General features: G+C 35.9%; 1 pseudogene; it reads right to left on the minus strand.

The window, feature by feature from the left end:
* Nucleotides 1-12,579: 12,579 nt before the first annotated feature.
* The window catches only part of LOC108446295, a 112,935-nt pseudogene continuing 100,577 nt past the window's right edge, over nucleotides 12,580-24,937 (minus strand).

The raw sequence follows: 24,937 nt of genomic DNA on the forward strand, positions 1-24,937 counted from the left end.
TTCAAGTTAGATCTAAACCAGATATTCCACTCTTCATCAAGAGTGCAATCAATCTGCACATGCAATAATTCTAATGCTTGGGATTTTCTGAGAATATACAAATCGTATCTGCCCATTGTCGAATTAGTCCAACACATCCTGATTCAGACCTTCCATGCATATATACTTGACCTATGCATGTGCAGCAGGATCATTGTGAAGTCATGTACTAGGATTTCTGGTCAAGAAAATATCAGTTGTCTTTGCTGAACAGATTTAATCCAGATTATGTTGGATAAACATGTTTTAAATCTTCCAGCATTGGTTTGTCTGACAATTTCAGGCCAGCTGAATAAAACCACTGACTCCTATCTTGAAGTTATGATTTTATGAGTTAAAGTTCAAGCTAAAGTGAAAATATAGCTGAATCAAAATTTCAGTTATGTAAATGTTTAAGGGCAATATCAAGACAAAAAAAAAAAAAAACAAGCTGGAATCCTGTGAGATCTGCACAAACCTTAGGTTAGGCAAGCTATATTATGTCTAAATCCCCACAATAAAGTCACATAGTAGCTCACCATTTCTTTAACAAAGAGTCAGAAACATAGCTCTGTTTCCAATGTAGGGAATTAAGTTACTGTTCTTGTACACCATTGCCTCCATGTCATTCACTATTTTAATTATCAGCTGGTCATCCCCCCTTGTGCTTAACCACTTGAGATCCTTTTGCTTTTTTGGACCTCTGCTTATAGCATTAAAAAAAGAAAAAAAGAAAAGGCAAAAGCACTTTCTTTGCCTTGCTACATGATGGTCATGCTGAGCCGTGAAATCATCCAGCAGAGATTTACTCACTCACCAGCTTTACAGTGAGCTAAAGAGGAGGCATTAAAAATGTTCCGTAACCTTCTGTCTGCCAGCATCCCTCTGGTTCCTGCCAATAAAAGGTAGAGACAGAGAAAAAAATAAAAGTGTCCAATTTGATATTTTCCTTAAAGAATATAGTGAGAGAAAATCTGTCTGTCTCCTGCAATTTTAGTTCCTCTGTAGCCAAAGATTTCTGTTGGCATATATTTTAAAGATGAATGTTTATGTTGTCTGTATCTGCATTTCTTACATAGGTTAGCTACAAGAATAAAATAAAATACGTTTCCTAGATACATAACACTATTGAAATGCAGTGCTTTTACACAGTAGAGGCAGACTGGCAAAGCACAGACAGGAGGAAAAAAAATAAAGCATTGCTTTCATTTTAGGTAAAAAACATTGACCCTTACAGCAAATGACCCGTTAGCCTCAAGATAACTGAGTGTTCATACTTGATTGGTTTGAGAGCCTTCCCTTTTAATATCCGGATTTTTAAATCAAATTATGATTTTCAAGGTAATGAATTGCAATTGTAGCTGCAAACTCAACAGAATGAGAGAAGAAAGAAATTATTAAGTTTTTGATTTACTCTGTTGCTGACACCATCCTCTTACACAGTCTTAAACACAAATTATCACAAATCAAAGACTTATTAAGGAGGCTTTCAGTGCTAAAAAAAAAGTCCATTAAGAAGGGATATGTAAAATTGGACAATTCAGTGACTCAAAAGAATCTAGAGCAGAAATTTAAATAGATGATTGAGCCATTGGAAACTTAATTGTTAGGGCTTTTGGACTACATAATTTGGGAAGGATTTTTTTTTTCAATAAATGCCTAGTTACATCATCCACTGTTGAATATGAGTCAGCAGTGCCCTGGCCGCCAGGAGGGTCAACTATGTCCAGAGGTGCATCAGGCACAGCATCGCAAGCCGGGCAAGGAAGGGGGTTGTCCCACTCTTCTCTGCACTGGGGTGGCCTCACCTCGAGTGCTGGGGGCAGGTTTGGGTGCTATGATATGAAAAACAGATTAAGCTATTAGAGAGTGAACAAAGGAGGGTGACAAAGATGTTGAAGGGCCTTGAGGGGAAGCCAAATGAGAAGCGGCTGAGGTCACTTGGTCTGTTCAGCCCGGAGAAGAGGAGACTGAGACTCATTGCAGATACAACTTCCTCGTGAGGGGAAGAGGAGGGACAGACACTGATCTCATCTGTGGTGACCAGTGACAGGACGTGAGGAAATGGCCTGAAGATGAGTCAGGAGAGGTTTAGATTGGATATTAGGAAAAGGTTCTTCACACAGAGGGTGTTTGGGCACTGGAACAGACTCCCCAGCGAAGTGGTCACAGCACCAAGCCTGACAGAGGTCAAGAAGTGTTTGGACAATGCTCTCAGGCACACGATGTGACTCTTGGGGATGGTGCTGTGCAGGGCCAGGAGCTGGACTTGATGCTTCTTGTGGATCTCTTCCAAATCAGCATATTCTGTGATTCTATGATTGTAAAAAAGAAGAATATTAACCTAAATAAATGGATTATCATATAATTTTATGAAAAAAAAGGAAAGGAGCTTTTATTGCTCACATGCCCATGTTAGGATCTTCTACACTGTACTTTTATGTGAAACTTCTTGAATCTTAATATTCTGAAACAAGCCAGAGGCCACAGATTTTACCAGCACAGCAAACACTGATGTCAAGTTGTTAGAAATGTGAAGTAGAGAGCATTCAGTAATGTTAATTACATTTCTTTCTTCTGGAAAACAAAGGATGAAAAGAACAGGTATTCAAAGTCAAAAGTTTTAAATGTTAAGTGGGACATCTGTGAATTTCTACTTGTACTGGAGCCAAAGATTTTTTACATGGGCATAGAAGCATTTTAAGAGTCTTGCTTTCAAAGTTATTAACTTGAACACAGTGAGTCTGAGAGAAATAAGGTACATCTGTACCCATCTGTAGACATACTCCAGAAGGGCCTTGAAAAACCTTGAAAGAGTAATTCAATAGTACGTTGATCCACTATATGCACTAAGTGTACAAATGGGAACAAGACCAAACTACAGAACACAAGAGTCACATGGTACTCCAGAAATGTTTAACTTTTCAGACTGCTCAAAGCATTTTGCAAAACTTTTACTCTCTAAGTACGGTTGGAGTACCAAGAAAATTATGAACTGTCAAAGAGAGACATTCTGGCTATACATGATTTCTCAGTCAAAAATAATATCTTAAGAACTATCCATAAAAAGTAATGATAGAAAATTGTGTAGTGTGTGCTCTGATGTCCTGTGTTCTGGTTGTGGCAAACTACTCATAGAAGTAGGCAGAAAATCAAATGTTTGCCATAAATTCTGATTAGATTTGAGATATGTTTCTTTGTGTTACCTAGACTAGCTCTTCAGCTAACTTTCTGTTTTGCTTCAAATTATTAGTCCCTGACTGTACACATTGCATGAAAGCTAATTCATATTAGGACTCTGTTCTTGAGCAATGCTCATGATTCCTTCAAATAGGAAACTCACCCTTACTTTATAAAAAATTCTTTATTGGAAATATTAAAAAGCACTCTGTCAAGTCTAGCCCCATCTTCCCAGCACAGAAAATAATAAAAAATCTAGAGGGTCTTGATTTTTCAACTATCCTTATTTTTTCTAATGTCACACCTTGTTATTCAGTATCTATCTTTAGGGTCACTCTTGCAGATGTCAGCACAGTTAAGGGTAGAAAAACATTGTGTATTTCTTTCTAATTTAGAAATGGGAAAGACATTAGTAGCCACAGGTAGCTTTATTTTTGAAAGGAACATGTGAACAAAACCACCTTAAAAAATATATAGCTTTCAAAAACTAAAGGTATCTTTAGCCACAACTTCATAGCTGACTATCTGTATTAGAAGTGAATCTAAATATCCTGTCACTTCTGACAAAGTAACAAATAAAAATGTCTTTCTGGGATATGGTACAAAATTGGTTGTTTCTTTTAATTTCTTTGCTCTAGAACATATTTTCCCCTTACACAGACTGAATATTAGCCTACTCTTCTTCTCTTTCAAGAAAGCACACTTGAATACTGACTAAGGAATTTTATTTCATTTCATTGTCATAAGGAAATGGCAAGGGCATATTTATTTGGGCCTTGTCAGCTACTGAAGTGATGTTAATGAGAATCGCCTTGGTAGTCCTCTATGTGCTTCACAAATTTATTGGTTAGAAAGGCTTTGGCAAGCTACTGCCTCAAGGTCAGGAAAGAAATTTTTTCATATTTCTGCTATTGTAAGGAAAAAAAAAAGATAAAAGCACTTACCAGAAGGTGGGTGATGAATGCAGACATAGATTTCATTCTATCCACATCTCCCATAGTCTATTTGATACATAAAAATTTGTATCACATGAACTGCAGCCCAGAAACTTCTTTACAGTGAAGATAAACAGAGCTGCTGGTCACATGTTCTTGCTTATATTCACAAACAGATGAATCATATTTGTGTTACTCTGAAATCTAGAAATTCTGTGAGATTCATCTGTATGCTGCAAAGACCATGTACTAGGTTATAATCTTCTTCTGGAGAAGACAACCCAGTTTTAACATGTGGAAACAATAAATCACAGAATAGGGAAAAGGGTGTTTGACAAGGCAACAGAGGAAGAGAAAATGCAGGACATCAGTGAATCCAATTTACAAATTTTGTATCTTTTTTTATTAGAGGTAGAAACAAAGAGATTAAAATCACTGTTTGATGACTATTTTTCTTCATAGTGTTGACAAGTTGAAAATACATCTAATAGCAGTAAAATTTTTAATTCATGCATCTTTAGAGAATGTGCCAAAGGATATTCTGATTTCTGCCAAGGCTGCAGGGGTTTCCAACAGTCCTAGTAATTGAGAAGACCTTTAGGATTTTTAAAAGCTAACACATTTTACAGAGATATTAGTGATACACAATAATGAATTATTACTAACTTTTAGTCCCACATTTTGATACCATCAAAATACATATGGACAGTCTCGTCAAAGAGAGGCCAGAAATATGCTTGTGTTTACTTCAGTATGTAATTACTATTTAACCAAGAATTGTTGATCAGTCCAGAGGTCCACATGCTCAGGATGTTCAAAAACTGAAATTGTGAAGTAATGGAATTTGTGGTACTAAATCATCAGAAAGACCACACCAGATTTTTTATATTCTATCTTTCTCTCAGGAACTACTGTTGCCTATTGGAGCTGCATACACCAAGATGGTGTTTTGATTTGTTACATTTTAATAGTTCCTACAGTAAAAAAATTCTGTTTCTTGACCTTCTTCCATTTTCTGACTAAATTCCATTGCCCTTAAGCTGTTGCTACTAGGCTGTGCACATGGTTTCCTTGAGAGCTTTAATTTGAATGTAATTTTGTGTCCAGTAAGACATTTTATCAAATTATATGGTTTCTGATAATAATTCTATCACTAGAAATTTACGAGAGTGAGCCTTTCAGCTTTAGAATCAACATGTCACACAGTAACAAAGCAAAGGGACAAATCAGAAAGCAGCCTGGATGTGTTATACACCAGCAGCACACACGGAAAGTAATTTGCTTTGAAAATATATTTTTTTAAAACTGTTTTTTGTGAACACCTGAAAAGTGCTTGAAGATTTCCCTCTTTCCTGTATCTGATTTAGAATTAATGCTGAAACTTTTTCTGAGGAAAATTCAGGCAAGGGCCGAGAGAAACCTGAGGAAGAAAAGAAAATGACAAAACATAATTCCATTGTTTCAGACATGGATATTGTTGATTAAAGACTGATGCCTTAAAGCTGGCATGGTGTAAAAGCTTGCACAAGCTTCATAAGCTTTCCTGTGTTTACTCAGAGAACCATGGCATGCTTGATACTATACAGTTATTAAGTGTAATATGGACATGAAATCCTTGGATTTTTGAGTTTAGTTCAGAAAAAATCAATTTAAAAAAATAGGTCAAAGAGCCAAAAGTATTTGCAAGGAGATGTATTTCTTTACCTCTTGCTCCTTCTCAAAACAATATAACGATATATGGTTACAGGAAGAAAGGGTGGGAATAGGTGAGACAATGGTAGATGGCTGACAAACATAAAATTTGTTTTGAGTAGCAGCTGGACAAGAGACAGGATGTCCTGGTGCATGACTGCTGGCAGTGGACACCTGTATTTTGGTAACTGAATCAAACTACTATCAAAGTGTAGATGTTTAGTGATATTGTCAGTGAGATGCATTTCCTGACTGGATACAAATGCTAGAACTATTGCAAAAAGACTTAAGAACTTTACTAGATACTCTCTCTGTGTCCATGTAATTTTGCGGTGCATGACAATGCTGATAAGAGTTGGTGGAAAATATTCTGGAGTACGGCAATATACAGGGGCATTTATTTCTCACAGATGAAGACTCCTGCTTATGAAAACTTCAAAATCTATGTGAAATTTCAGTCCTGTATCAATAGTGTATAATGGGCAAGAAAGCTAATTTTTGTTTTCATTGGTATAAAAAGTGTCAGATGACGAGAAAAAAATGAATTTTGGGGGGGTTTTGGGCTTTTTTGTCTCTGATCAAAGAGTCAGATATCAACTAGACAAACTGTAGATGATATCATAAGTAGAAAAACCATTTGAATTTTGAGGTAGCAAAAGTATCACTTCCTGTAAGTTTTACTGTTAAATACATTTGTGAGTCAGTTTATGATGATAGATCTGATCCAATGCTGAATGAATTTAGATAAAAGGATTAAAAAGACCTTAAAAAGCTTTGAAACTTACATTATATGTATAAGAAAATAACATCTAAATCAAATGGTGTCTCATAAATAGATTTACTGGGAGCAAAACCCAATAAAAAGTATATGGTCTCATCTTTAAACAGTAAAAAGTGCACAACAGGTATAAGCCTACCTAAATAGAAAAGGATGTCAAAGAGCCATTCACTGCAAAATGTATTTCAAAGATAATGTATAAGTGTACTAAAAGCTTAGATTTATGATAAGTCAAAGGTAAAGTAGACTAGATTTTAAAATCTCAGTCTCTAAATGAGTGTATAGTCATGGACTTGAATTCCTATTAGCACCATAGTCACTACAGGGTTATACTGCCTTTCTGGTTTTACTGAAGTTAATGATTTTTATCCAATAGCTTTGTCATTCCAATAAATAATTGTGTCACACATCTTCACTGCTCTCTGTCATTATCATGTTGTGGTCATATTGCAGCAAGAAGTGCCCAGACCACCTTTCAAAACTACTTCTGAAATGTCTATAGCATTTTTTGAATGCAGCATTTTAGCTCACATTCAGCTCACAGAGCACTGTGTCTTCATTTGCAGAGTGTGTCTTCCTGAATCTGAAAATTAACTTGGTATGGAAAACTGCATACATGTTAAGTTTTATAAATGTAATGGTGTTTTCTTGCTCTAAACGTTTTTGAAAGTTATTTTAGTTTTATTTTTTTAGGTGCTAGAGACAGATATATTGTACATCTCAGGAAGAAAAAATTATTAGGATAGTTATATAGGCACTCATTATAATTAATGAATATAGAAGATAAATGCAACTGTTACACAGTGGGATGGCATTTTAGCTGTGTTAAACACATGAATATTTCAGGTAGCCGTTCAACTGAGTTTTGGCAGTATGTCTTAATAAAAGAAGTTTGGCCCAGCCAAGTTACTCATACATTCATACTAGTGTCAGTGAGACTGCTTACTAAATATTAAATCACATGTAAGATTCTAAAAAACCAAATCTGTTTATGTCATTGCTATCCTGTGAGATCATTGTGAATAATTAATAAAGATTAGCATATATGAAAGCCATTAATATAAAATAATCTGAATATCTGGTTGCTATTTCCAGTCAGGGATTCATAACTTGGTCCTTCATCAGTGGCAGTTTTCTAGAATGACTTTGAAATTGGAAAATATTTAGTTTTATAATTAATACATATGTCTATGCTTTACCTACAAAAAATTATGAGAAAATTAACTTTTTATATATTTGTACAGTGAAAAGAGAATGGATGTGTGTAAATGCTGTTTAATGTGTACTTGTAACTGTTAACAATATTGAGTCACAGATATGTATACGTTTTTTCATGTCTTTCTGTGTGAGACAGGATGATACATGCATGGAAATCTGTATGTGAATGTGTATTCACATATGTATGGGTACATTTACATATATGTATGTGTATAATTTAGATAATATATAAATATTTTCCATATATTCCATACACATATGTATGTTACTTGACATTCATTTTTGTTGGAGGGTAAAGCTGAGAGCAACATGAAAAGAAGGAAGAAAAGACCTGCTTGTCAGAGACCTGAGTTCAATCTTCTTTTTGTTAGACTGATACACTCACTTATTTCAGCTCTAAAGGTCTCAATGTGCAATCCCATCAAGCGTCGAGGTGGAAAAAAAAAGCACAGCAGACAGAAGTAACAACTTTCTTGTTCTCATCTTCTATCCAGGTGAAAATAAGAAATATCTTTTGGCTACAGCTGGTAAATTATATTCCAAAAATATTACCATGAAGGAAAGCTTCAGCCCTCTTGATCTAAGAAAAAATGTTTTATGAGTCAAAGTACCTAAACCAGCACATGATGATGTGCATAGTAATTTTGAATAGGATATATGCTTTGGATAATTCGGTTTATTCTGGTTATATTCTTGTTCGATTTCTTTTTTTTTTTTTTTCCCATGAATATTTTTCAACTTCCATTTTATTTCTTTACTCTATGTTCTTTTATTGCCTTTTCTTTCAAACTATCTAATTCACATTCATTTGTCTGTTATATCTCTCTCTTAACACACTCAGGTTAAACCAGAACTTTTGGCCTCCAAAATCTCAGAGGAGGTGTGAGTTATTCAGCAATACTTGCAGGACATGTGGCATAAGACAGAAAAGTATGTGTTTTCAGACGCGTTTTCTAGTTCTTGGCCAGCAATTCAACAATGTCTCCATATGTTGGAGCATCCTGATAACTGTGTTTTATCACACAGCAAGTAGTGGTCCTGAGCTTCTGATATGACACGAAATTTTGCTGGAATGATGTAGCTAAAGCTCTTTTCATAATCCCTATGTTAGTTACACAAGAATGATTTCTCCAAATCTTTGCTGAGCCACTGAGACAGCTCCTTGAAAAGCTATTAATAGGCTGGCCTTATAGCCTGTCTTTGCAATAGTGAGAAGAATTTAGTTTCAATGCAAAGGTAAATGATCAACTCTTCATCTCTATCAAGAATTAAAGTAGTGTATGCTTATACATAATACTTCTGAATAAAAAAAGAAAAAGAAGAAAAAATATCTTCTTCATTTCAGTATATTCCTAATCCCTTAAAGAAAAAATGTTATTGTTGTAATAGATCAGCAGAGTTCTGTCTCAGACAGATGATTAAAAGTACTGATTTTTTCAGCACTATCACTATCATGATAAGAATTTAGGTTGAAACTTATGCGGAGTGGAAAAATAAAACAAACAAAACTAAACTAAAGGGCAGAAGTACCTATTCATTTAGATAGCAATCTGTTACTGCATTATCTTTTTAATAGCAAAAAAAAAAAAAACCAGAAAAAGAAAACTAAAATACAAATCCCAAAACAATGTAGTAAACTGAAAAAAAATTAAATAAATAAACCAAAACCAAAAAACCCCCAGTCATTTGCAAGTACACTTCAGCTCACTAGTTTTGTTAGGGAGGAACCTGGGCAAAACTGTTAGTGGATATTCTAAAATTTGTACTTTAAAAGGATTCAGAAGGCTAAGATTTCCAGAAAGACCTGTAGGGTATCCTAACCATCTACACATCCTTAGCAAGGCTTCTGAGCATGTTGTGGAGCTTCATGGCCTTGTGACAAAGGCACCCTACTTGTGTCTTTTGAAAGGCTGATCCTTTAATCTTGTGTTGACTACCACAATTAATCTAATAATGTTCAATGCATCTACTAGTAAGGTAACAATAGGTAGTTCCAGTTTTTGGAGACAAGTGAGGTGGTAAAAGTAGTTCTCCCCATAATGAGAGCTTTAGTGCTGATGCCCTCTACCTTTTTCAGAGATTCTTGATTATTTTCATTGATTGCACATTCTATTTTTGCACCTAATTTAGATGGTATGACTTGCCCCACTGGAGTTTAGGAACTGGGGTATAGATGCTGCAGTTCTTATTCCTTAATCCTCAGTCCTTCATCTATATTAGTCTAATACACTGTATTCAGAAATATCTGAGGAACTTGGTGAACATACTACTCATCACTACATGTTGTTTTCTTGTTTGGTTCTTTCTTAGAATGGGCAATCTAGTTTCTTAATCCTTCTTTCAGTAATCATGGTTTTCATATCTCTGACTATTCTCATGGTTTTTGTTACTCTTATGCTCAGTTTCTCTTCCTTTGACACTTTTTTTGAGGTATAGGTAGAACAGCCAGTTGCACAGCATGACAGAGCACTTTTACTTGGCCTATGCTTGAAGACATGGACTGAGCAGCACCACATTAATAAATGGATGTCCCACTGCCAGTGTACCATGAGGGCTGAAGGCTCCCTCTGGAGAATAATAAAATGGCAATATGGGACAAAAGAAGCAGTATGTTGGCACAAGCTTGTAGTAAAATAGTGCTGCATCTTGGTGTCCCTTCAGGAAATAGAAGGTAACTATGGCTTCATTACAGTGTCTTGTAGAACTATTGCTTCTTTGATAAAACAAACAAAAAAATTGTTATTCATAAGAATCTAAAACCTCAAGAGTTATCTGGTCCATAAAATAAAAAATACCTTTGCTGGCTCTATTTCACAGCTGAAATAGTCAACATCTTATTAGGCTCACTTATTTTGTTTGCAAACTGAAGATAGAAATTTTATCCACTGAGATCTACATTTGTTTCTGTTGGTGTAAAATAACTGTAATCTTCTATGTTTGTGTCAGAGCCTTTCCCAGCTGCAATTCCCCCTTGACTCTGAACAATTTTGTGTGATATACATGCCATTCAATTTAGGAAAAACAAGGCATTCAGCAGGCATAACACAATCAGTTATTATATTCTGCCTGCTCAAGACTAAGCAAGTTCATGTCCTGCAAATGTGGTCAGAATGTTGGAAATAGCTCCTTTTAGACACACAAAAAAGAGAACACGGACAGCTGTATTTTTCTTAAATCAGATTATAATTGGCAATTGCATTAACATGAGTAAAATTACATCTTGTTAGCTAAATCTGCTTTCAAGAAACACAAATGTATAGATTTAATTAATTGTATCTTCCATATGTATAGATATAACTATTAGTCAAAAGTGACAGTTTAGAAATAGTTTGGTTGGTTGATCTGTGTTTCTTTCTTTTCTTTAAACAGTTATAGATTAACAGGAAACAGCTTTAAAGTGGTGAAAGATATTATGACCAAGACCAAACTAAAGAAAAGAAAACAGAAAATGTTTCTGAAAAGAGGAACAATGAATCTTGTGGAAATTTCTCTCAATCTGACTAAAACATTATTCTAAGACTAATCTTTCTTTAACATCAGAATCAAAACGAGGTAGTGAGATTTATAGATGGCGCAAAACTGGGAGTTACAATGTCAGAATACATCAGGAGGGTTATGTCCAGGAATAGATCTGACTGCCACTGTATGAGAATCTCCTCAAACTGAAGTCCTGTGTAACATTTTGGTGATCCTCATTCAAGGAAGCTCAGCTCAAACTGATGTAAGGAATAAGGAGTATCATAGAAAACCTGTTGTATTTCAGGATACCATGTAGTTTATTCTACTTCAAAAAATAAAGAAGACAAGACAAAGAAGAAGACGAAGACGAAGAAGATGACGAAGAAGATGAAGACGAAGATGACGAAGAAGATGAAGATGAAGAAGACAAAGATGAAGAAGACAAAGAAGAAAATGAAGAAGAAGAGGAAGAAGAAGAAGAAGAAGAAGACAAAAAGAAGAAGACAAAGAAGATGAAGAAGACAAAGATGAAGAAGAAGAAGAAGATGAAGAAGACAAAGACGAAGAAGACGAAGATGAAGAAGACAAAGATGAAGAAGAAGAAGACGAAGAAGAAGAAGAAGAAGAAGAAGAAGAAGAAGAAGAAGAAGAAGGTTGAGACCAAATGTTTCTACAAATTCATAACAAAGGGACGTCACAGAAAAAGAGGAGTATTCAAAACTACCAAATAGTACTGATACAAGAACAAATGGGCACAATTTCACCATAAATACATTTTTTTAAAAGATGTTGAAATAAAGTTGATAAGCATAAAAGAATGTTGGGGTGGCTCAGCTCACTCAGGAGCCGAGATTGTTACACGCCACTCAAGTCAGGGCCATCCATTGGGTGGATTTCCCTGCCCATGACAGTGGGTCAGAGGGTGGATCATGGGACAGCTTGGAGGTCTAAGCAGCATCCCCCTGGGTGGTTCTCAGACCCCAGTTACCTCCCCCTGTTCTAGAAAGTTCTCCTTTCCTCAGTTGTTCATTGGTTCCCTGTTGTGACTCCCACCTCCCTGTTTTCCCCAGTGGTTCAAGTTTAATTGTATCCTCACCCTTGGTTGTACTCCATTGGTTGCTTCCCTTTGTCCCACCTTGTTCCACCCTCCTTTAAAAAGCCATGCACGGCTTCCCTCAGGGCCTTTCTGGTCCCTGGCCCCTCCGGCAATAAACCTGGGTTGGAACCTACACCAGAGGCCCCTCTCTATTGCTTTACCTCCAGGCTGATGCGAGCCCAAACACCGACTGCCTGTCTTGCCTACTCTGAGGAGGAAGCAGCATGCGCGTCCAGCTTGCGCCCTGCTTTGCCACCGAAGGCGTTCCCTGAGGACGTTGTGGAAGTGACGCTGCGAGTGTCGACCCTTTGAGCCAGCCTGCGTCAAAAGAATAATTTTCAGAAGGAAAAAACGTAGAAGAAACCTGACAGCTTTCAAATGTGGGTGCAATAAATTAAGAGAAAAGGTTGCATAAGATGGTTACCAAGTACTAAATTCTGTGTTCCTGTGGTCAAGACCAAGCTACAAAGAGTACTTCAATTTGGCAGCAGTTAACACAGGCAGGGAACCCCTATTAATGTGCTTTGCATCTGAGAAATGCTACTGAAATGCTGTGGCAATAAAAATACGTTGTTTTCAGTACTCTGAACTGGAGTTCAGCATACACATAAACTCAAAACCAACAAAGTTCTCAGCCCTCTTCTTACGGTGACTCAGTTTTATCATTCTGCTTCTTACACCATTAGACCAGCGTAAGTGCTTACAAGACCACATGCTGAACCAGAGCATAAAACAGCTGCAAAATAAACAAAAAAAGAGAATAAATTACTCTTTTATGCTCAAGCCAAATCTTGGTTCACTGTACAGTCTACAAGAAGTTCTTCTAATGTAAAGGAAGGAGGAAGGCAAGAACAGCATAGGCAAATGACAGAAAATGCTTCTTGTACAATAATTTTTTGATCACAGAATTACAGAATCATAGAATAGTTTGGGCTGGAAGCATTACAAATTTTGATGTGGAATTTAAAGAAATTTTAACCACTGGAGATTAAATAAGCTCATGTATGAGAAAGAAAATAACTTAAAAGTTAATAAAAACACTCCTAGAAATATTTTACCTTCTGTTGCCTTTCCTTGCCTTTCTAAATCCTGAAAAGCGCTAGAGCAGCTTAATTTGGTCAGCAGAATGAGCACTGGGCTAGGAAGAGATTTCAGATCAGCTTTACCTCTAAAGCACAAACCTTCCGGTTATATGACAGGGCATTGTTGTTATGTCCATGCATTTGTCTTTACCACAATACATTTGAAATTGCCCCCATTTTGTCTGTAGCTTAAAAACTTAAAAAGTGCCATTAATTTTTGGTAACCAATTAAGAAAAGCCTTTTGTTTCTAGATTCAAATGTCTTCATTAAGCGTACAAGATTATTTAATGCTTCTTTGCACTTTTCATATATATAAAACCACAAGAAATGCTAAGAATGACAAATTATTAAGGAGCTACTTCTATTTTGAATACTCTTTCATACATAAATGCTTTCTCCAGCTGTACATGACAATGGAGACATGACAAATGAAGCAATATTTTAGTCTATCTAGATAAAATTTGGATTTACATCAACTGAAATATACGTGAAGAGAATATATGAAACATAATGACTAAATAAGTGGAATTCAAGTGCAGTATTTTCAAAAAAGTCTCAGTTAGAGTTTCAGTTGATTTGTGTCACTGAATATTACATATTCCATACATTTTAAATGAAAAACCTCATCCCCTTTAATTGCTATGCAAAAAGAAGAGCTGAAGAATTTATTAGATGGTGACTCTTTACCTTAGGACCCTATGAATAAATAATCACATAAACTGATTGAACATAGGCTATTAAGAAAATGGAACTGAGGAAAGTTAGATTGCATATAGCAATCTGATTTTCACTTGAAGAGAAGAAACAGTAACATCCATGAGAGGTCTACTGACTGTTCAAAAGAGGGATTTTACCTTTTAAGCACTGAAAATATCAATGTTTAAATGGCATTTTAGCGAAAAAGAAATTCAGAAACAAATTCGTGTCCTAAAAGTGCATAGGTCTGATCTCATTTCTTTTGTCTTTAACTTTCTCAGGGAGACATGTTCTATAATATTAGTCATGATCTCAATTCCAGTGATTGAGAGAAACAAACAAGCAAACAATCCCCCACTCCATCATTGTGTAAATGGTTTTTCAGTTTGATTGAGTATAAGAATGAGCCTGTCTAACAGATGTGAGTTTTACTGCTTTACATAGTACAGGATGTACTTTCACAGTCAAGTGATGGTGATGGTCTATGCCTCCCATACCATGTAATTCCAATTAAATGGAATAACCATGAATTACCTTTGAATAGTGTTTTTAGTTCAGATACTGAAAAATGAAGTAACAAGCATAAAAGTAATTAAGAATCACTGGAAAAGTATTTTTTTATAATAAAATAATTTAATCAGAGGATGGTTAGGGTTGGAAAGCACCTCTGGAGATCATCTAGTCCCAAACATAAATGTGTGCCTCAGGGCACTGGAAAAGTTCCGTGATTTAAATAAAACATAGTTGGGAATTAAGACAACAGAATTTAATGTAGGTATTTTTATTTTAAGTTAGGCAAATCATATTAAATTTAAAATTAATATTTAATTTAAATATGAATGAGTTACCTTAATTTTAGGTTATTAGTCAAATGCAGAAATTGAGCAATTATGGTAATTAGAATGAATACAGTGCTACAGAATGACAAGTAAAAATCATACTTTAGGTATGCATGATTATACCATTATATATTTTTGCTTGTTCAGCATTAAAATATTCATAAATTCCATATTGGTTTGTAGTCAGAAAGGTTACAGTTCAATATAATTCTCAAAAATGTTGTGAGTCAAGAAAAAAATTAACTTTTTTTCCAAAATTATTGGTGTAGAAAAGCAGATTGAGGCCCCTTCCTGAAATATTTGGTATTCATATACTTATGAAAAATATGTTACTGTATTACAAAATAACTATATAGCCAAATATAGAAACACAGCAAGGACAGGGAAAAAAGAGTCCTAGTGAGGGTAAAGGAAATGGAACAAGAAAAAGACGGGAGAATTTTCAAGATCAATAGCAGGTTGTTACTGACTAAACCCCTAGGGCTGGAATGTCATTCACTGAGTAAAACCCACCAGAGGAAGAAGGTTCATATGGGCAAGGGTGGTGATATGCCTGCTCATCTTAGACAGCCACGCAAAGAAGCTGACTTAAATCTCAGCACAAAGGGGACCAGAGGGTCACTTCTGTTAGAGATAAACCACTGTCAAGAGCCTAGAGGATCAACTGGTGGTGTAAATATTTCCCTGAGTCACAGATTTAGAATAGAAGGAGTAAACATACAGCTCAGCCCAACAGAGTACAAAAACTAGACAACTAGAAAGGTATGTCAAAGACACCAACAGCTTTGAGCTGGCTTCAACCCAGGTATTCTTTCCTGGTGACTGGGGATGAGAACATTATGAGGGCGAGTTATAGAGATCAGTAATGGGAATCAGGCATTGTGACTGAACTGTGCATTGCACCTGCTGTATTTTGCTAGATGTCACTTGAATTTGCATTGCGTTTTCAGTATATTTTTTATCACCTGGAAAAATCAGTGTGTAACATCATACGTAACATGACATGTAACATCAATAATCTACAAGTAAATAAATTTGATATTAAACACTTCACCCTCAACATGTGAAATACCTCAAAGAACCCAGTCAGAAAGTATCAGACTTCGACACAGGCTGTGAATAAACTCATCAGGACTTGCCTTGTGTCCTTAAAAGAAGCTGCAGTTCAGGAGAAGGCTCTCCTCTGAGACTATTTTGGAGCTTAGTGTAAAGCAGGTGGAGGGAGAGAGGACATCATAACAACACTGTGTCCTAAAAATGTCCCAACATGGATTTGAATTAGAGTATGGTCAGATGGCCATGCTTAGCATTGTTTAAACTGTGACTACTCCTTAGCTTGGACTACTATTGAAAACATAATCTAGAAAGTAATTTCGGAGAGTTGTTTATGTATTAAGGCAACAACACTATGTTACAGTATATAAGAAAGCTTTTAAGGTGTTAAAACAACAAAAACTTACTCTAAAGAAAGAACAAAGTAATTTTGTAAAGCTATCAAAAGCTATTAGCTAGCACATATATAACTTCATTCTTTTGAGAATGAAAGTCTTTAATTTGTTGTTTGAAGTACAACCAAAAATGCCTTTTCAATCACACAAAGAAAGAAAACCTGAGGAAAAAAAAGTAAAAGCAAAGAAAACTAAAGCTTTTATTAACACCCCTCTCCCCCCAAATAGTCAGGAAATAATATATTCTGGACAGCTAATTTGATTGAATTAATTTGTAAATACAGGAAAAAATGTCTTGATTACAGTTAATGGCTTTCTATTTATAATTCAATACTATGAAATAAAAAGAGGGTGGTTTTTTTTTGCAAATCTACTTCAAAAAAATGCACCTTTATAAGGCCTTAAAACTGACAGAGGTGAAACTTTGCAATGTCGTAATAATATACTTTAGGAAGAATGAAGTATGTAGTATAAATCATGTGAATATTTGTCCAAACTTAATTAAATATTTCTGGTCTATTAGCCTAAACAGATTCATTTCAAGAGCAAAATTTTTAAATTGTTAATCAAATTACAAAGTTTGAATTTTCCCTCATGCTAAAAAGAGCAATATTCCAACTTTTTTTAATATGCAGAGCTGCAATTATATGCAATTTTCTTCAAGACACCAATTTTTAACCTTTTCAGTTAGAAAGTATGAGACTGAAAACCATCTTTTTTCAGCCACACTCAGACGACAAGCAATAATAATTCCCATGTTACGATAACGAACCTACTGACAGCCTCCCTTATAATGCAGAACTTGCAATCTTTCATAAATTCTCCATTAAGGTTTGTCTTCCTTATACCTAACTCTGCATTCAGATGTGAGAGATGAGTTTGGCCTGTTGACCCTGGGTGAATCTCTTCCTCCTAGGCTGAGAATACATCAAAATTGCAACAACTAATAATACTTTCCAATTTTCTGATCTGAATGTACAGAAATTACCTTGGCTCTTGAACTAACTGAGTGCTGGAGTTCCACTCTTCATAAGAAAGGAACATTCTAAGTTTTCTTATACCATTATGAGGTGAAATGCAGCATCTTAAGAAAATATTTGCTGCTGGCATGGAAGAGTACAAATAAACATAAATGTAGTGGTATGGTGCTGAAGAAATGGGAATTCAAAGGATGCTTTGTGTGGACTGTTTGAGGACCCATATATGTGAGAGCCATCCTGCACAGATAAGACTAGATAAAGCCTGAGTTCAGTCTCATGTTCTACTAGAATTTCTGAGGATATAACCAATGTTTTTTAATGCTAATTGATAAATTATATGGAAAGTGTATCCTTTCTGAATATATGGAGAATTTTGAGTGGAATACAGATTGTCAGTCTTCTTTGGACCTGCTATGACAAGTGATCTCCCTGTCTTTATGTCAACACAGGGGCTTTTTTAACTCATTTTCTCCTGTGCCCTGTGGGTCTGGCAGCTGGCCCAGGTCAACCCACCACATTTCATAAGGAGGAAAGTAAATAAACATCATGAGTACCTCTATGTTGCTAAAGAAACAGCCAGCCAGGAAAGAAGAGAAGGGTTTGGACTTTCGTTTGCCCACCTAGTTCAACAGTTAATCTACTCTCAGTGAATTTAGGTCCTACCAAGGAAATATTCTATTTCATTCTAAAGACAGTCTTCTTAAAGGAGTACTCGTAAAGGACAGCAAAACCATGAGACTGCACAAAGTATTGCTCCCTCTGCTCCGCCTTTCTACAAATCCACACTGAATCTCTGCCTCTCAAAATCAAGTAAAAAATGCACTTTGGTCATGTGCAGCACAGCCCTTTCATTGTATGTCGTTTATTGTGAAAAAAAATAAAGATACAAAACAGGCTTTCAGAGGCATTGCAGGGGACCCAAATGGTACAAAACATTGATGTACTGTTTTCATCCTAATGCAACTGGTACTAAGCAGCCTGGATGCAAGCCAGCCCACAGTCCTCAGTTTCATGACCAAGGATTGATCCTGGCTCTCTGTTGTTAAGGGGAATAGCTGAAGTCACTGCACTTGCTACAAAGCTTCATTCACATCTCCCATGGTATCTGATTTTAGTCACTGTCGAACCTATATTAAATTTTTTAAGAGTTATTTTCATTATGAACATTCTTATTACTTCACTGTTTCTTTGTATTCATCTGCTATAACTTGTCCTTTGTTTCACCAGTAATCTGTTTGGGGCATCTTAAAAACTATAGAAAACCAAGGCTCCTGTGTGATTCTTAACAGCACCTGAACACAAACCAGAGACATTATTTTATTTTATTGAAATGTATCTGAGACAGATGAAGACAAACAAACCAGAACAAATGCAGAAGGGGAATAAATATAAATAGTATAAATAAAATACTGCTCTGATTCCTGGTTCCCACAAGTAAGACAACAGAATGACTGGCTTTTATTTTATTTTTCTTACTTTATGCTAAAAACCTTGCCACTGAAAAGACAATTCAATGCTTCACACTCCTCAATTTTAGATCTGTGATATTGTACCTTCAATTGTCTATATATCTTGTACAATGAAGTCATATTTATTTATCTGTTTTGGTTCAGGGTTTTTTTTGTTTTTTTTTTTTTTTAATATCTGACATCATTCTTTCCCACTAAATATTTTCAGATCATCTTTTCCAGCATGCCTTTCAGTAACTTGCCTGGGTTATTCATATGAAGACCCAATTCTTACCTTCTGAAACACTCCATGCAAGACAACACACCTGAATTTTCCATTATGCTTTCACATAACTAAAAAAAATGAAGTGGGCACTACAGGGTAGTGTACCACCACTACTAAATAAAGGTACTGCTTTATACAAAATTCTTTCCAGTCAGTATCACAGTGCAGTAAAAGCCACAACATCTGCTATTTGTTATCAAAGTCAGAGATGAGAGCAAAATTGGTCAAAGAAATAACAAGGGAATGTATTACAGGAACGACATTTTTTTCAGTAGGAGAAAGCAATTGAGAAAAATAGTGATTTAATTATGTCAAGCATATTACTGACATGCCTGGCATTTACAATGTACATGGGAATTAGATTTTCTAAACTCACATTTTAAACAAATTCTCTAGATACTAAGTGGAGAGAACTAGCTTGAGTTTTTTTAAGCATTAATTATTATAACCATTGCCTAATAATCCAGTGCCTTAGGAAGCCAAAAGGAAATGCCAAATAATGGAAGTTCTTATACAACTCTGCTGTTCTCATCTGTACAGGTACTAAGGTAAGATTAATATTCATAGACTGAAGCAGCATTTGAAGGTGGATGCCTGCAGTTTTCCTTTAATTATGAAGGGTCACTTCACCTCAGAACCCAATGCCAAAAAGACAAATAGTGAGAATTCACCTTGACCTGTGTTTTCCCTGGGCTTTGATCCACAGATCCCTCCTCTCAGCATACTATTATAGTGATTACTGCAATCTAATTTAGTTGCAAACTTTTGTCTTCTGGTGAAGCTACACAAATGTGGGTAAACAATGTAGTTTGCTGGTGAAAGTGGAAGTGTAAGGTGTGACATTTTGGTCCCCATTTTGAAGCTTGATTTTGAACTTTGCATTTAGGTCTAACATGATGAGGTAGTGAGCTTTTGTAAGATATCTGGTCTTGAGTAACTCCTTGATAGGAGACAAAGTCAATTGGCAGATTTCTTTGTGCTGCTTGGAGAGAAAAAATGAAGTTTTTAATATCTTCAGAGTTACACCTAGAGATCAGATCTTTCTCTTCTGTGCAAATAGCATCTCAATATTCAACTCAATGTTCTGTGTATGCTAAGTAAGGTATCAGCTAATTTGATTACTTTGTCTTTCACTAAGTTGGGATGAAGTTGACATCTGCTATGCCATGTACAACTTCAGTGATTTGGTGGTGAAGTACTGCCTGAAATTCCCATCTTAGCTTAAAAGAGAAAATTGCTGTCATGAAGAAGAGCAGAGCTTTACTATCTTAGGGCGAGTATAGCCCTAAGTATTCCAAGAGCATAAATACACAGTCTAAAGTCTGTTAGCCACATAAAGAATTAGAGACGCTAATCGTATTCCCAAAAAAAACTAGAACAGTGTTCTGACCTAAAACTTTGTTTTATGAAATTTCTTTATATTCATTTACCTTATTATCACATAGGAAAAAAGCAAATTTTTTTTTTGTATAGTCTACCCCAAATTTATGTGGTTCTCTGTATGATTTGTATGATTATTTCCACCCATCTATTTTTGCAGAAAGAATGAGCAAATGGATTTATAAATGAAAAAAAAAGAAGAAAACTGTTAAGAAGTGAACATCTAGAAAACAGCATATAAGATCAGCAGCCAATAATTATCAGTATATTAAATGCTATGCTAATACTAATAAACTATAGTAATTTGAACTTTGAAACTAGAACACAATAGTAAGAAAACTTGTGCCTTTTAATGCAATCTGACTTTAAGAAATGTTCAGAAATCTCATCAAAGTTAACCTAGAATTGATATAAACTATGATATGCCAACACAGAATGATACATAGTAACTCACTCTGATTATGGTTTATGTAATACCTTAATCCTTGAATTTCTTTTCAAGCCTTAATCCATTTAACAGTGCCTATTTCAGGAAACAAAGGGATAATCAAATGTGGTAGAAAGATTGATTTGTTTTCGGTTTTTTTTCACTAAAAGGAAGACATTTCCTAAACAGAGTGAATTTCATCTGATCTCCCTCTGAAATGCTGTTCTGGATGTGTTATTCTACCAGAAATATTATACTGATATTCCTACTTATTCATATATGTTGTTATTCCCCTAGAGAATAAAATTGAACAATATGAAAGAATAAAAATTAAATAAATAGAAATAAATATTAAACAAAAAAAATGAAACATAACATCTTGGGGAAAAAAAATTAAAATGGTATTGGGAGATAAAAAGAGGTTCCTTGATCACTTGGAATTTCATTATTGACTTCACCCTCTGTGTCTTCTGAATTACAATATTAAGATGGATGGCAACACAGATTTACAGAACAAAGACCATAAAAGAGGAAAAATATCAGAGATTTTAAATGTGTGTGTATCTCTCTCCTTTTCTTGAAAAAAAAACCCCACCTGTATTCTTGTGTTATATTTCAGTGCAATTAGAAACCAACATCATGCTAAGAGATGAAAGAAACTCTGGATTTCGATTTCTTTTATTAATAGACATATACAAGCATCAATGTCTGGTGCAGTTGGCATATTAACTTTGTCTCTTTTTCCAAAGTTGATTACAAAATGAAAACCTGAGAGAAATATAAAAAATCACCAAAAGAAATATGCAGATATAGTGAGATATGAGAGGGGAAGATGTGAAGAGCCAGGAGAAACACAGAACTTAAAATAGTACTAAAACCCCATAAACAAGAAAAAAACTAAAGAAGTCCTTACAAAAATAAGTCCTTCCATAATGTATGCAAAATCAGTAGGAATAATAATGATTAGGAAACTAGTAAAATTATTTTACATGAGGAGATATATGTAATAGGAAATAACATTAATGGCACTTTCAGAGATAGGTATTTAAAGCATAACAAACTTGAGGGTTTGAAATAGTTAAGCACACAGTTACCTGCCACCAGGCTCCTACAGTATGCTTGGACTTAAAGAAAATACCTTTTTATGAAGTCTGCAGAAACTAATTTAATATGAAACTATAATTAAGTAAGGATTATTATTTGCAATGAGATGCTATAGTGGCCGGGCTGGGGGCTGTGGCTCAGACCCAGGAAGCCGTGACCAACCCAGAGAGAGTGTCCTGCAAGGGACAGTCTTCCAGAGGTCTGCGGTGATTCCTCAGCCGCCGGGGTGCCTCTGCAGAAAGGTGCCTGTCTCAGCAGGCTATCAGCTCTTTAGTGATTTCAGCGATAGTGACTTCAGCTCTTGTTCTGGGAGGCAAACCCCAGGCTGGACCAGGAGGAAAGAGACGAGAGGCTCGTTTAGCAGTTCTGCATGGGGCAGCTTTATTAGTCCACACCCCGCGACGGGGAGGCTAGGGATGAGTTCTCCAAACTCAAAGGGGGAGAAGGGTAGATCTTGAACTCAAAAGGGTAGAAGGGATACAAGGGTGGGTGTGAGAGGGTAGAAGCCAATGGGTTACAAAGAATCTGCATAGGGGCTCCCAGAGGATCATGGTTCTTGCTTTCTCTCACCCTCACCGAAAGTGCTGCCTTTTCCAAGGGAATTCTGCTGGGAGGTTATGCAATCTCCTTATCTCAGCAGGCCTCCCTCCAGGGCAGGGGCTGGGCATACCCCACAGGATGCCACCAGTGACTTCATTCCACAGGATTCTGTGCTGATGATTTTACTGTGCCTCATGTTTTCAAACTGCTTTGAAAATGAATTAAATGGATTAAAACATTTCAGGATAACAATAAATAAATTTATCTAGCCAGATATGGAGGCCTGTTTTACCCATGAGAGATGAAGAAGAGTGAGCAGATTTTATATTCAGCTTATTTTGCACCTACATATTAGCAACAATTGCAGAATTGGAGATGGTTTTCAGTGGCCCAAAAAATTAATACTATCACTACTAGTGACAGGCCACACAGCCCTTGTAGTATCTGCGCCTGACAATACAAGGCCTAGACATGTCTTTTGTTACCAGTTTGTCATGGGAACTGGCTGTATGAACTCGGCAGCAAGTAGCTCATTGCCCCGGGTGATTTTCTTATGGTCTCGCCAGTGTGAGCAGAGGCTGAAAGCGGTGAGGTGCTGGGATCCTAAACAACTCCATGCTGGTCAAGTGTTTTTCCCCTTGGTTGAGCAGTGGTGCAGATTGCCCAGGGATGTTGTGCTGCATCAGTCTTCAAAGGTTTACAAAAACATTCTGGTGCAAACTCAGATCTGACCATTCAGAAGGAGGTTGGACTAAAGATCTCTTGAGGTTTCATGTGCATATTGTAGAGCTGGATAAGGACTGGTTTTGCTTTAAAAAACTACAAGTAGCCAAGAACAGGTTGGTAGGAGAATTAGGGTATGGGGAGGTGGAAGAAGGGAGAGGACCTCAGGTGGAGCACATATTGAGCTCAGTGAATAAGAACATCACAATCTGCAGCCATTAGTGCTGACTGCACAGCATTAGCTTTATGACTTTGTATATTCACATCTGGTGCAGTATGATTGTTAAGGGAGGATTGCTTTCAATATGCAGTGATAATGATTAACAATGTGCAGTAACTAATTATTGTCAACGTGTGATGTTAATTAATGTCAATCTAGTGAAGCGTTGTTTTAACAGTTTGAGACTGACCTGATTTTTCAGTCTTCTAAGCACTCCAATCACAACTCTCTCTAGTTTCCTGGTACACACAAGTTGTAAGAGCAGGCTGTGAATTGTTGCAGAATGCCTTGAAAATTCTGAGTATTCTTGACTGTTGATTAAAAACATGCTGAAAAACTAATAAATGTGATCTTGAAATAATAAAATTAAATGAGCAATTATTTCTTTAAAAAAGAAGAATATTTTAATGACAAGCTAAACCAGATTATTTTTTTCTGCTCTCTTCTTTTTGATAAACTTTTACTGTAGAAATGCATGAAAGAGCTCCATCTCAAGTATAGTATGCAGTACATGTTTTGTTACCAAAAAGAGTTTTATAAAATCACAACTTGAACAGAGGGCAAACATGGAATATCTTTTAATGCTAAAATGTGTAAAGTCAGGGAAATGAAAAAACTATGAAAGCAGGTGAAATGATCAGCATAATAAAAGGAAATACATTGTTTTACAAGGAAACCTGTCTTTATGTGAAATGGCAGAGGTAAAAAGTGTAAAGTTCATAAGTCCTTGGTCATTCAAAGACATGATTATCCCAAAATGCAAGAACATATATTCCCCTGAGGAAAACCTGTGGCCTTAACAAAGCAGAAGTTACAAGGGTGTATCTGAACCATCTAAGTATACACTTATCCCTTATCACCCACTTCGTAATATCTTACGACTAAAAGAGACTGAACATATTCAGAACCTAGAAAATACCAGTTATAAGTGAGAATTTTACTGCTGACACTCCATCATGTGAACGTCTTTAGACATCAGTGATAGTGAAGCTCATAATTTCTTCAGGGGAGTGTTCACTTGGTCAGTAAGAGTGGTTCCATGCTGTACGTATCTGATTTATCTGTAGTGAAGATCTCTGCAGCTGAGGTAGACTTCCTAAATTTCCTTTTCAGTTAGAAGAAAATAAAAAAGGTACTTATAAGGAAAGATTTATCAGCTCAATTTTAATGTTCACATTGGTATGCATTGCATATGCAAATGTAAAATAGTATCAGTAACCAAAGGAAAAAAGGCTGCATTGGCTCAAGTTCCAAGGAATACATAAATTCAGATGGTGAATGTCAATGCATTTCAATGCAGATGTTCAAGTATACAAATCCTCCCAGATCAGGATCCAAGGACCGTCAAGTGAAACTAGTGAGAGTCAAGTTCAAACCAACAAATAAT

This window comes from Corvus brachyrhynchos, unplaced genomic scaffold (genome assembly GCF_000691975.1).
Source record: "Corvus brachyrhynchos isolate BGI_N302 unplaced genomic scaffold, ASM69197v1 scaffold12, whole genome shotgun sequence".
NCBI lineage: Eukaryota > Metazoa > Chordata > Aves > Passeriformes > Corvidae > Corvus > Corvus brachyrhynchos.